This window comes from Ranitomeya imitator, chromosome 2, assembly GCF_032444005.1.
Source record: "Ranitomeya imitator isolate aRanImi1 chromosome 2, aRanImi1.pri, whole genome shotgun sequence".
Taxonomy (NCBI): domain Eukaryota; kingdom Metazoa; phylum Chordata; class Amphibia; order Anura; family Dendrobatidae; genus Ranitomeya; species Ranitomeya imitator.
In genome coordinates this window covers 573,066,537-573,077,306 of record NC_091283.1, presented here as the reverse complement: position 1 = coordinate 573,077,306, position 10,770 = coordinate 573,066,537, and the positions used below count along the sequence as shown (strand labels likewise).

General features: G+C 50.7%; 3 non-coding genes across 3 annotated transcripts; 1 reads left to right on the top strand and 2 right to left on the bottom strand.

Annotated features, from left to right (window-relative positions):
* Positions 1 to 2,430: 2,430 nt before the first annotated feature.
* Positions 2,431 to 2,501, bottom strand: TRNAG-GCC (transfer RNA glycine (anticodon GCC)). Its single transcript has one exon. It is a non-coding gene; the product is annotated as a tRNA-Gly (tRNA).
* A 4,606-nt stretch (positions 2,502 to 7,107) lies between these two features.
* TRNAG-ACC (transfer RNA glycine (anticodon ACC)) lies at positions 7,108 to 7,178 on the bottom strand. Its single transcript has one exon. It is a non-coding gene; the product is annotated as a tRNA-Gly (tRNA).
* A 137-nt stretch (positions 7,179 to 7,315) lies between these two features.
* TRNAK-CUU (transfer RNA lysine (anticodon CUU)) lies at positions 7,316 to 7,388 on the top strand. The gene has a single exon. It is a non-coding gene; the product is annotated as a tRNA-Lys (tRNA).
* Positions 7,389 to 10,770: the final 3,382 nt, after the last annotated feature.

The following is a 10,770-nucleotide window of genomic DNA, read 5'->3' as shown; positions in this document are numbered from 1 at the left end:
GGTCAACCTCCTGCTTCAGGGACTGGAGACGTACGCCGTGGCTTACTTGGATGACATTGCCATCTTCAGTTCCTCCTGGGAGGAACACCTGCAGCATCTCGAGGAGGTGCTCAGGCGAATTCACCAAGCAGGACTGACTATCAAGCCGGGAAAGTGTCAGATGGGCATGAGGGAGGTTCACTACCTGGGGCACCGGGTAGGCGGGAACACCCTGAAGCCAGAGCCTGACAAAGTGGGAGTGATCGTGAACTGGCCCACTCCCGTGACCAAGAAACAGGTGATGTCCTTCTTGGGCACTGCAGGGTACTATAGGCGCTTTGTAAAGCACTATAGTAGCCTGGCAAAACCTTTGACGGACCTCACCAGGAAGAAGCTACCCCACATCGTCAACTGGACAGATGGCTGTGAGGGGGCCTTCCAGGCGTTGAAAACCACACTGTGCAACGCCCCTGTGTTGAAAGCAGTCAACAGCAGTCGACCGTACTTGGTGCAGACCGACGCCAGCGAGTTTGGCCTTGGTGCTGTGCTCAGCCAGGTTGACTCGGAGGACCAAGAGCACCCCGTGTTATACCTGAGCCGGAAACTTTTGCCGAGGGAAGTGGCCTACTCCACCATCGAGAAGGAGTGCCTGGCCATAGTCTGTGCCCTGCAGCGCTTGCAGCCCTACTTGTACGGTCGCCCCTTCACTGTGGTGACCAACCACAACCCTCTGCGCTGGCTAAACGCCATGTGTGGAACCAACGGCAGGTTGCTATGCTGGAGCCTTGCCCTTCAGCAGTTTGACTTCACCATTGAACATAAAACGGGCAAAGAGCATGGGAATGCAGATGGACTCTCCCGCCAGGGTGAACCTACTGAGGTGCCCATAGAGGCATACCGTGGGGTACTGCCTCCCTAGCACACACCAAAAGGGGGAGGTGTCACGATATGGTATGAAATATCATATAAGTTTAGTTGCTCTTCAGCTCATAAGGTGGGCTAAACCCCCCCTTCCCTAGCTGACTCTACTTGTTTCTCTCTGGGCTACAGACTGTATGCTAGAAGGGGGTTTTATTGCCTTGGGTCGTAAATTCCAGGCTCAGAGGAAAGTCCCTCACCCCTCCCACCTTCACCAGTCAGAACTGGAAAAATGGCTCCAAAAATTCATGAAAGATTCTTTGTTTAGTTTTTGTTAGATATTAGGCAAACGATTTAAGCTAGAAATACGAAAATATATATTTTTATTCTCACTCGGTGTATCTACACAACCCGCGAAACACGAGCTTCTAACTCCATCTGGTAAAGAAGTAGGGATTTCTCTGGAAATATGTATCCCAGATAGGACATATTTGATCTCATTAGAATGCCCACGTTAATCTGAGATGAATGATGAGTTTGGTAGAACTATGGCGTGTTTTGTAGTGAAGTTATAGAAATTAGAAAGAATAGTTTAAAGTTTAGGCAGAATGTAGAGAGAGGAGGGTCTGGATAAGCCAGCCCTTCTGTGATGTCAAAGCCGGAAGGTATTAAGTTGTCGCAGGCTGCCCAGCTGAGTCTCTCTGCTAGATCTCTTCCTGACTGCTTGTCTCCTGAAGCCAGCAGCACGTCCAAATGAGCTGGGACATATGGAAAAACTCCACTAGCCTGGATGCTTGTCATGCTTTTAACATGTGAGTGTTATCTGTTCTCTTTTATTCCCTTTATGTTATAATTACCCATGTACATATTTGCAATTGTCTCATTTGTAACTTTTTTATAAAATATTTTTGATAACGCACTGCCTAATTTTTAATGGGATATACTATTATATGTTAGTTCTTCTCCATGCTCTAAAAACCGTACCCTAAGTCTTCTGAAGGGAAAACGCTACTGTTACTGTTGTGTTGGGTTAGCTTCGGACCCGTTTAATCGAAGCTGGTGGCAGCGAAAGTGCGCTGACTGTTGGATTATGCTGAAGCAACTGCGGGTTTGATAATTATTGTTCCTGCCTGAGTGGGAGTAGTTTACCGCGTCGCTGCAGCGTGCCCAATAGCCAGTACATAGCAGGCAGCCTTCCTGGCGACTAATTACCCAGGGTGCAGTACCTAATCTGACCTGAAAGTAAGGGGGCGCCAGAGAGCTGCAAGTGTTAAGTGGAACTGTAAGCGGGATATACATAAATCCCTGCAGTTTGTGGTATATTGAAAGCAGTGGGATACCTAGAATAAGCCCCTGCTGTAAGCAAGAGGCCAATAGCCTTGTGTGTGGTTTTTCATCACATCGTGGAGTGGAGGGATAACTAAGATAAGCCACCCTGCACATGTGATAGCCGTCTGTTGGCCTGAAGTCACCTCAATCCGTGACGTATGGGTGACGGTCACGGTGGGAATCCTGACCCAGTGTTGACAGCGGTCAGGGGAATCGTGACAGAGGTGCACTGCGAATGTCAACAAACAAGGAAAAGAACTAGCTTGCATTGGCCGGGAATCGAACCCGGGCCTCCCGCGTGGCAGGCGAGAATTCTACCACTGAACCACCAATGCTTGGATGTGTCTTTTCTCTCTGTGGTGTCCACCAGTCCCAGGGTCTCTCTCTGTGGTGTCCACCAGTCCCAGGGTCTGATGGCCACCTTCGGCCGACTGGACCGCGTGCAGCTCCGCAGGGACGGTGGTCGACGGAAGCCCGGCTAGCTCAGTCGGTAGAGCATGAGACTCTTAACCTCAGGGTCGTGGGTTCGAGCCCCACGTTGGGCGGTTTCTTATTGCCTCCTTTTACTGCTTGTGCTAACTCCTGTCAACCCAGATGGCCCCTTGTGAAATGCCCCTTCTGCTGCAAAACATGAGAAACTGCCTAGTCCTGGATGATGAAGGGAAGGCCCAAAAGGATGGGGAGCCAAAGAAGAGCAGCGTGAGCCCTGTGGTTTTTGAAAGTGTCTGCAGAGTCAATGATGAAACGAGGTGCACTGCGAATGTCAACAAACAAGGAAAAGAACTAGCTTGCATTGGCCGGGAATCGAACCCGGGCCTCCCACGAGGCAGGCGAGAATTCTACCACTGAACCACCAATGCTTGGATGTGTCTTTTCTCTCTGTGGTGTCCACCAGTCCCAGGGTCTCTCTCTGTGGTGTCCACCAGTCCCAGGGTCTGATGGCCACCTTCGGCCGACTGGATCACGTGCAGCTCCGCATGGCCGGTGGTTGACGGAAGCCCGGCTAGGTCAGTCGGTAGAGCATGAGACTCTTAATCTCAGGGTCGTGGGTTCGAGCCCCACGTTAGGCGGTTTCTTATTGCCTCCTTTTACTGCTTGTGCTAACTCCTGTCAACCCAGATGGCCCCTTGTGAAATGCCCCTTCTGCTGCAAAACATGAGAAACTGCCTAGTCCTGGATGATGAAGGGAAGGCCCAAAAGGATGGGGATCCAAAGAAGAGCAGCGTGAGCACTGTGGTTTTTGAAAGTGTCTGCAGAGTCAATGATGAAACGAGGTGCACTGCGAATGTCAACAAACAAGGAAAAGAACTAGCTTGCATTGGCCGGGAACTGAACCCGGGCCTCCCGCGTGGCAGGCGAGAATTCTACCACTGAACCACCAATGCTTGAATGTGTCTCTTCTCTCTGTGGTGTCCACCAGTCTCACGGTCTCTCTCTGTGGTGTCCACCAGTCCCAGGGTCTGATGGCCACCATCGGCCGACTGGACCGCGTGCAGCTCCGCATGGCCGGTGGTCGAAGGAATCCCGGCTAGCTCAGTCGGTAGAGCATGAGACTCTTAATCTCAGGGTCGTGGGTTCGATACCAACGTTAGGCGGTTTCTTATTGCCTCCCTTTACTGCTTGTGCTAACTCCTGTCAACCCAGATGGCCCCTTGTGAAATGCCCCTTCTGCTGCAAAACATGAGAAACTGCCTAGTCCTGGATGATGAAGGAAAGGCCCAAAAGGATGGGTAGCCAAAGAAGAGCAGCGTGAGCCCTGTGGTTTTTGAAAGTGTCTGCAGAGTCAATGATGAAACGAGGTGCACTGCGAATGTCAACAAACAAGGAAAAGAACTAGCTTGCATTGGCCGGGAATCGAACCCGGGCCTCCCGCGAGGCAAGCGAGAATTCTACCACTGAACCACCAATGCTTCGATGTGTCTTTTCTCTCTGTGGTGTCCACCAGTCCCAGGGTCTGATGGCCACCTTCGGCCGACTGGACCACGTGCAGCTCCGCAGGGACGGTGGTCGACGGAAGCCCGGCTAGCTCAGTCGGGGGAGCATGAGACTCTTAATCTCAGGGTCGTGGGTTCGAGCCCCACATTGGGCGGTTTCTTTTTGCCTCCTTTTACTGCTTGTGCTAACTCCTGTCAACCCAGATGGCCCCTTGTGAAATGCCCCTTCTGCTGCAAAACATGAGAAACTGCCTAGTCCTGGATGATGAAGGGAAGGCCCAAAAGGATGGGGAGCCAAAGAAGAGCAGCGTGAGCCCTGTGGTTTTTGAAAGTGTCTGCAAAGTCAATGATGAAACGAGGTGCACTGCGAATGTCAACAAACAAGGAAAAGAACTAGCTTGCATTGGCCGGGAATCGAACCCGGGCCTCCGGCGTGGCAGGCGAGAATTCTAGCACTGAACCACCAATGCTTGAATGTGTCTTTCCTCTCTGTGGTATCCACCAGTCGCAGGGTCTCTCTCTGTGGTGTCCACCAGTCCCAGGGTCTGATGGCCACCTTCGGCCGACTGGACCACGTGCAGCTCCGCAGGGCCAGTGGTCGACGGAAGCCCGGCTAGCTCAGTTGGTAGAGCATGAGACTCTTAATCTCAGGGTTGTGCGTTCGAGCCCCACGTTGGGAGGTTTCTTATTGCCTCCTTTTACTGCTTGTGCTAACTCCTGTCAACCCAGATGGCCCCTTGTGAAATGCCCCTTCTGCTGCAAAACATGAGAAACTGCCTAGTCCTGGATGATGAAGGGAAGGCCCAAAAGGATGGGGAGCCAAAGAAGAGCAGCGTGAGCCCTGTGGTTTTTGAAAGTGTCTGCAGAGTCAATGATGAAACGAGGTGCACTGCGAATGTCAACAAACAAGGAAAAGAACTAGCTTGCAATGGCCGGGAATCGAACCCGGGCCTCCCGCGTGGCAGGCGAGAATTCTACCACTGAACCACCAATGCTTGGATGTGTCTTTTCTCTCTGTGGTGTCCACCAGTCCCAGGGTCTCTCTCTGTGGTGTCCACCAGTCCCAGGGTCTGATGGCCACCTTCGGCCGACTGAACCACGTGCAGCTCCGCATGGCCGGTGGTCGACGGAAGCGCGGCTAGCTCAGTCGGTAGAGCATGAGACTCTTAATCTCAGGGTCGTGGGTTCGAGCCCCACGTTGGGCGGTTTCTTATTGCCTCCTTTTACTGCTTGTGCTAACTCCTGTCAACCCAGATGGCCCCTTGTGAAATGCCCCTTCTGCTGCAAAACATGAGAAACTGCCTAGTCCTGGATGATGAAGGGAAGGCCCAAAAGGATGGGGAGCCAAAGAAGAGCAGCGTGATCCCTGTGGTTTTTGAAAGTGTCTGCAGAGTCAATGATGAAACGAGGTGCACTGCGAATGTCAACAAACAAGGAAAAGAACTAGCTTGCATTGGCCGGGAACTGAACCCGGGCCTCCCGCGTGGCAGGCGAGAATTCTACCACTGAACCACCAATGCTTGAATGTGTCTCTTCTCTCTGTGGTGTCCACCAGTCTCAGGGTCTCTCTCTGTGGTGTCCACCAGTCCCAGGGTCTGATGGCCACCTTCGGCCGACTGGACCGCGTACAGCTCCGCATGGCCGGTGGTCGAAGGAATCCTGGCTAGTTCAGTCGGTAGAGCATGAGACTCTTAATCTCAGGGTCGTGGGTTCGATACCCACGTTGGGCGGTTTCTTATTGCCTCCTTTTACTGCTTGTGCTAACTCCTGTCAACCCAGATGGCCCCTTGTGAAATGCCCCTTGTGAAATGCCCCTTCTGCTGCAAAACATGAGAAACTGCCTAGTCCTGGATGATGAAGGAAAGGCCCAAAAGGATGGGTAGCCAAAGAAGAGCAGCGTGAGCCCTGTGGTTTTTGAAAGTGTCTGCAGAGTCAATGATGAAACGAGGTGCACTGCGAATGTCAACAAACAAGGATAAGAACTAGCTTGCATTGGCCGGGAATCGAACCCAGGCCTCCCGCGAGGCAAGCGAGAATTCTACCACTGAACCACCAATGCTTCGATGTGTCTTTTCTCTCTGTGGTGTCCACCAGTCCCAGGGTCTGATGGCCACCTTCGGCCGACTGGACCGCGTGCAGCTCCGCAGGGACGGTGGTCGACGGAAGCCCGGCTAGCTCAGTCGGGAGAGCATGAGACTCTTAATCTCAGGGTCGTGGGTTCGAGCCCCATGTTGGGCGGTTTCTTTTTGCCTCCTTTTACTGCTTGTGCTAACTCCTGTCAACCCAGATGGCCCCTTGTGAAATGCCCCTTCTGCTGCAAAACATGAGAAACTGCCTAGTCCTGGATGATGAAGGGAAGGCCCAAAAGGATGGGGAGCCAAAGAAGAGCAGCGTGAGCCCTGTGGTTTTTGAAAGTGTCTGCAAAGTCAATGATGAAACGAGGTGCACTGCGAATGTCAACAAACAAGGAAAAGAACTAGCTTGCATTGGCCGGGAATCGAACCCGGGCCTCCCGCGTGGCAGGCGAGAATTCTAGCACTGAACCACCAATGCTTGGATGTGTCTTTCCTCTCTGTGGTATCCACCAGTCCCAGGGTCTCTCTCTGTGGTGTCCACCAGTCCCAGGGTCTGATGGCCACCTTCGGCCGACTGGACCACGTGCAGCTCCGCAGGGCCAGTGGTCGAAGGAAGCCCGGCTAGCTCAGTTGGTAGAGCATGAGACTCTTAATCTCAGGGTTGTGTGTTCGAGCCCCACGTTGGGAGGTTTCTTATTGCCTCCTTTTACTGCTTGTGCTAACTCCTGTCAACCCAGATGGCCCCTTGTGAAATGCCCCTTCTGCTGCAAAACATGAGAAACTGCCTAGTCCTGGATGATGAAGGGAAGGCCCAAAAGGATGGGGAGCCAAAGAAGAGCAGCGTGAGCCCTGTGGTTTTTGAAAGTGTCTGCAAAGTCAATGATGAAACAAGGTGCACTGCGAATGTCAACAAACAAGGAAAAGAACTAGTTTGCATTGGCCGGGAATCGAACCCGGGCCTCCCGCGTGGTAGGCGAGAATTCTACCACTGAACCACCAATGCTTGAATGTGTCTTTTCTCTCTGTGGTGTCCACCAGTCCCAGGGTCTCTCTCTGTGGTGTCCACCAGTCCCAGGGTCTGATGGCCACCTTCGGCCGACTGGACCACGTGCAGCTCCGCATGGCCAGTGGTCGAAGGAAGCCCGGCTAGCTCAGTCGGTAGAGCATGAGATTCTTAATCTCAGGGTCGTGGGTTCGAGCCCCACGTTGGGCGGTTTCTTATTGCCTCCTTTTACTGCTTGTGCTAACTCCTGTCAACCCAGGCAAGCGAGAATTCTACCACTGAACCACCAATGCTTCGATGTGTCTTTTCTCTCTGTGGTGTCCACCAGTCCCAGGGTCTGATGGCCACCTTCGGCCGACTGGACCGCGTGCAGCTCCGCAGGGACGGTGGTCGACGGAAGCCCGGCTAGCTCAGTCGGGAGAGCATGAGACTCTTAATCTCAGGGTCGTGGGTTCGAGCCCCATGTTGGGCGGTTTCTTTTTGCCTCCTTTTACTGCTTGTGCTAACTCCTGTCAACCCAGATGGCCCCTTGTGAAATGCCCCTTCTGCTGCAAAACATGAGAAACTGCCTAGTCCTGGATGATGAAGGGAAGTCCCAAAAGGATGGGGAGCCAAAGAAGAGCAGCGTGAGCCCTGTGGTTTTTGAAAGTGTCTGCAAAATCAATGATGAAACGAGGTGCACTGCGAATGTCAACAAACAAGGAAAAGAACTAGCTTGCATTTGCTGGGAATCGAAACAGGGCCTCCCGCGTGGCAGGTGTCACGATTCACACCGTGACCGTCACCCCCACGTCACAGATCGGGGTGACTTTAGGCCAACAGATCACATGTGCAGGAGGGCTTATCTTAGTTATCCCTCCACTTCACAATGTGATGAAAAAAACACACACAAGGCTATTGACCTCTTAGTTTACAGCAGGGGCTTATTCTAGGTATCCCACTGCTAGTCAATATACCACAAACTGCAGGGATTTATGTATATCCCACTTACAGTTCCACTTAAGACTTGCAGCTCTCTGGCGCCCCCCTTACTCTCAGGTCAGTTTAGGTACTGCACCTGGGGTAATTAGTCGCCAGAAAGGCTGCCTGCTATGTACTGGTTATTGGGCACGCTGTAGTGATGCGACAAACTACTCCCACTCAGGCAGGAACAATAAATATCAACGCCGCAGTCGCTACAACGACACCCAAAAGCCTGCAAAATGTATGCTGCCACCAGCTTCGATTAAACGGTCCGAAGCTAACCCAAAACAGTAGCGTAATTCCCTTCAGGAGACTTAGGGTACGTTTTAGAGCGGGAAGAACGAACCAGTAATTTATATATTTTATTCCATTAAAATTAGGCAGTGTTTATAAAATATGTTACAGTATGAGACAATTGAAAAAATATGTACAAGGTAATTATAAAATAAACAGGGATTAAATAAGAAAAGGTACAACTCACATGTTCTCAGTTCATATCAGTTCAGGCAACCAGGCTAGTGGGGTTTTCCATCTGTCCCAGTGCATTAGGAACAGCTCTTCAGGTCAGACTCACAAGGCTTCCAGCAGACAGACTCACTGCTGGGGTCTGGCAAAACACTTATTGCTCAACCTGGTGACATCACTAAAAGGGGTTGGATTACCCCGTCCCGTCTACCTCTTCAGTTTAACTAACTTTAGCCTAAATTTGTCTAATGCCGGTATCTCCGCTACAGAACACGTCATAGTCATAACAAACCCAGCATTCATCTCATCTTAACCCCTCTGTGACCTTAGACGTACTATCCCGTCGAGGTGCCCTGGGCTTATCTGACCCTGGACGGGATAGTACGTCATAGCGATCGGCAGCGCTCACGGGGGGAGCGCCGCCGATCGCGGCCGGGTGTCAGCTGCTTATCGCAGCTGACATCCGGCACTATGTGCCAGGAGCGGTCACGGACCGCCCCCGGCACATTAACCCCTGGCACACCGCGATCAAAGATGATCGCGATGTGCCGGCGGTGCAGGGAAGCACCGCGCAGGGAGGGGGCTCCCTGCGGGCTTCCCTGAGCCCCCCGCAGCAACGCGATGTGATCGCGTTGCTGCGAGGGTCTCCTCACCTCCCTCCCTGCTCGAGCCCCGGATCCAAGATGGCCGCGGATTCGGGTCCTGCAGGGAGGGAGGTGGCTTCACAGAGCCTGCTTAGAGCAGGCACTGTGAAGCCTGCAGCGCTGCATGTCAGATCAGTGATCTGACAGAGTGCTGTGCAAACTGTCAGATCACTGATCTGTGATGTCCCCCCCTGGGACAAAGTAAAAAAGTAAAAAAAAAATTTTCCAAATGTGTAAAAAAAATAAAAAAAAATATTCCAAAATAATGAAAAAAAAAAAAATATATATTATTCCCATAAATACATTTCTTCATCTAAATAAAAAAAAAAACCAATAAAAGTACACATATTTAGTATCGCCGCGTCCGTAACGACCCGACCTATAAAACTGTCCCACTAGTTAACCCCTTCAGTAAACACCGTAAGGAAAAAAAAAAAAAAACGAGGCAAAAAACAACGCTTTATTATCATACCGCCGAACAAAAAGTGGAATAACACGCGATCAAAAGGACAGATATAAATAACCATGGTACCGCTGAAAGCGTCATATTGTTCCGCAAAAAAGAGCCGCCATACAGCATCATCAGCAAAAAAATAAAAAAGTTATAGTCCTGAGAATAAAGCGATGCAAAAATAATTATTTTTTCTGTAAAATAGTTTTTATCGTATAAAAGCACCAAACCATAAAAAAATGATATAAATGAGGTATCGCTGTAATCGTACTGACCCGAAGAATAAAACTGATTTATCAATTTTACCAAACGCGGAACGGTATAAACGCCTCCCCCAATAGAAATTCATGAATAGCTGGCTTTTGGTCATTCTTCCTCACAAAAATCGGAATAAAAAGCGATAAAAAAATGTCACGTGCCCAAAAATGTTTTCAATAAAAACGTCAACTCGTCCCGCAAAAAACAAGACCTCACATGACTCTGTGGACCAAAATATGGAAAAATTATAGCTCTCAAAATGTGGTATTGCAAAAAATATTTTTTGCAATAAAAAGGGTCTTTCAGTGTGTGACGGCTGCCAATCATAAAAATCCGCTAAAAAACCCGCTATAAAAGTAAATCAAACCCCCCTTCATCACCCCCTTAGTTAGGGAAAAATAAAAAAAAATGTATTTATTTCCATTTTCCCATTAGGGCTAGGGTTAGGGCTAGGATTAGGGTTAGGGTTAGGGTTAGGGCTAGGGTTAGGGCTAGGGTTAGGGTTAGGGCTAGGGTTAGGGCTAGGGCTAGGGCTAGGGTTAGGGCTAGGGTTAGGGCTAGGGTTAGGGCTAGGGCTAGGGTTAGGGCTAGGGTTAGGGCTAGGGTTAGGGCTAGGGTTAGGGTTAGGGCTAGGGTTAGGGCTAGGGTTAGGGTTAGGGTTAGGGCTAGGGTTAGGGCTAGGGTTAGGGTTAGGGCTAGGGTTAGGGTTAGGGTTAGGGCTAGGGTTAGGGCTAGGGTTAGGGTTAGGGTTGGGGCTACAGTTAGGGTTGGGGCTAAAGTTAGGGTTAGGGTTTAGATTACATTTACAGTT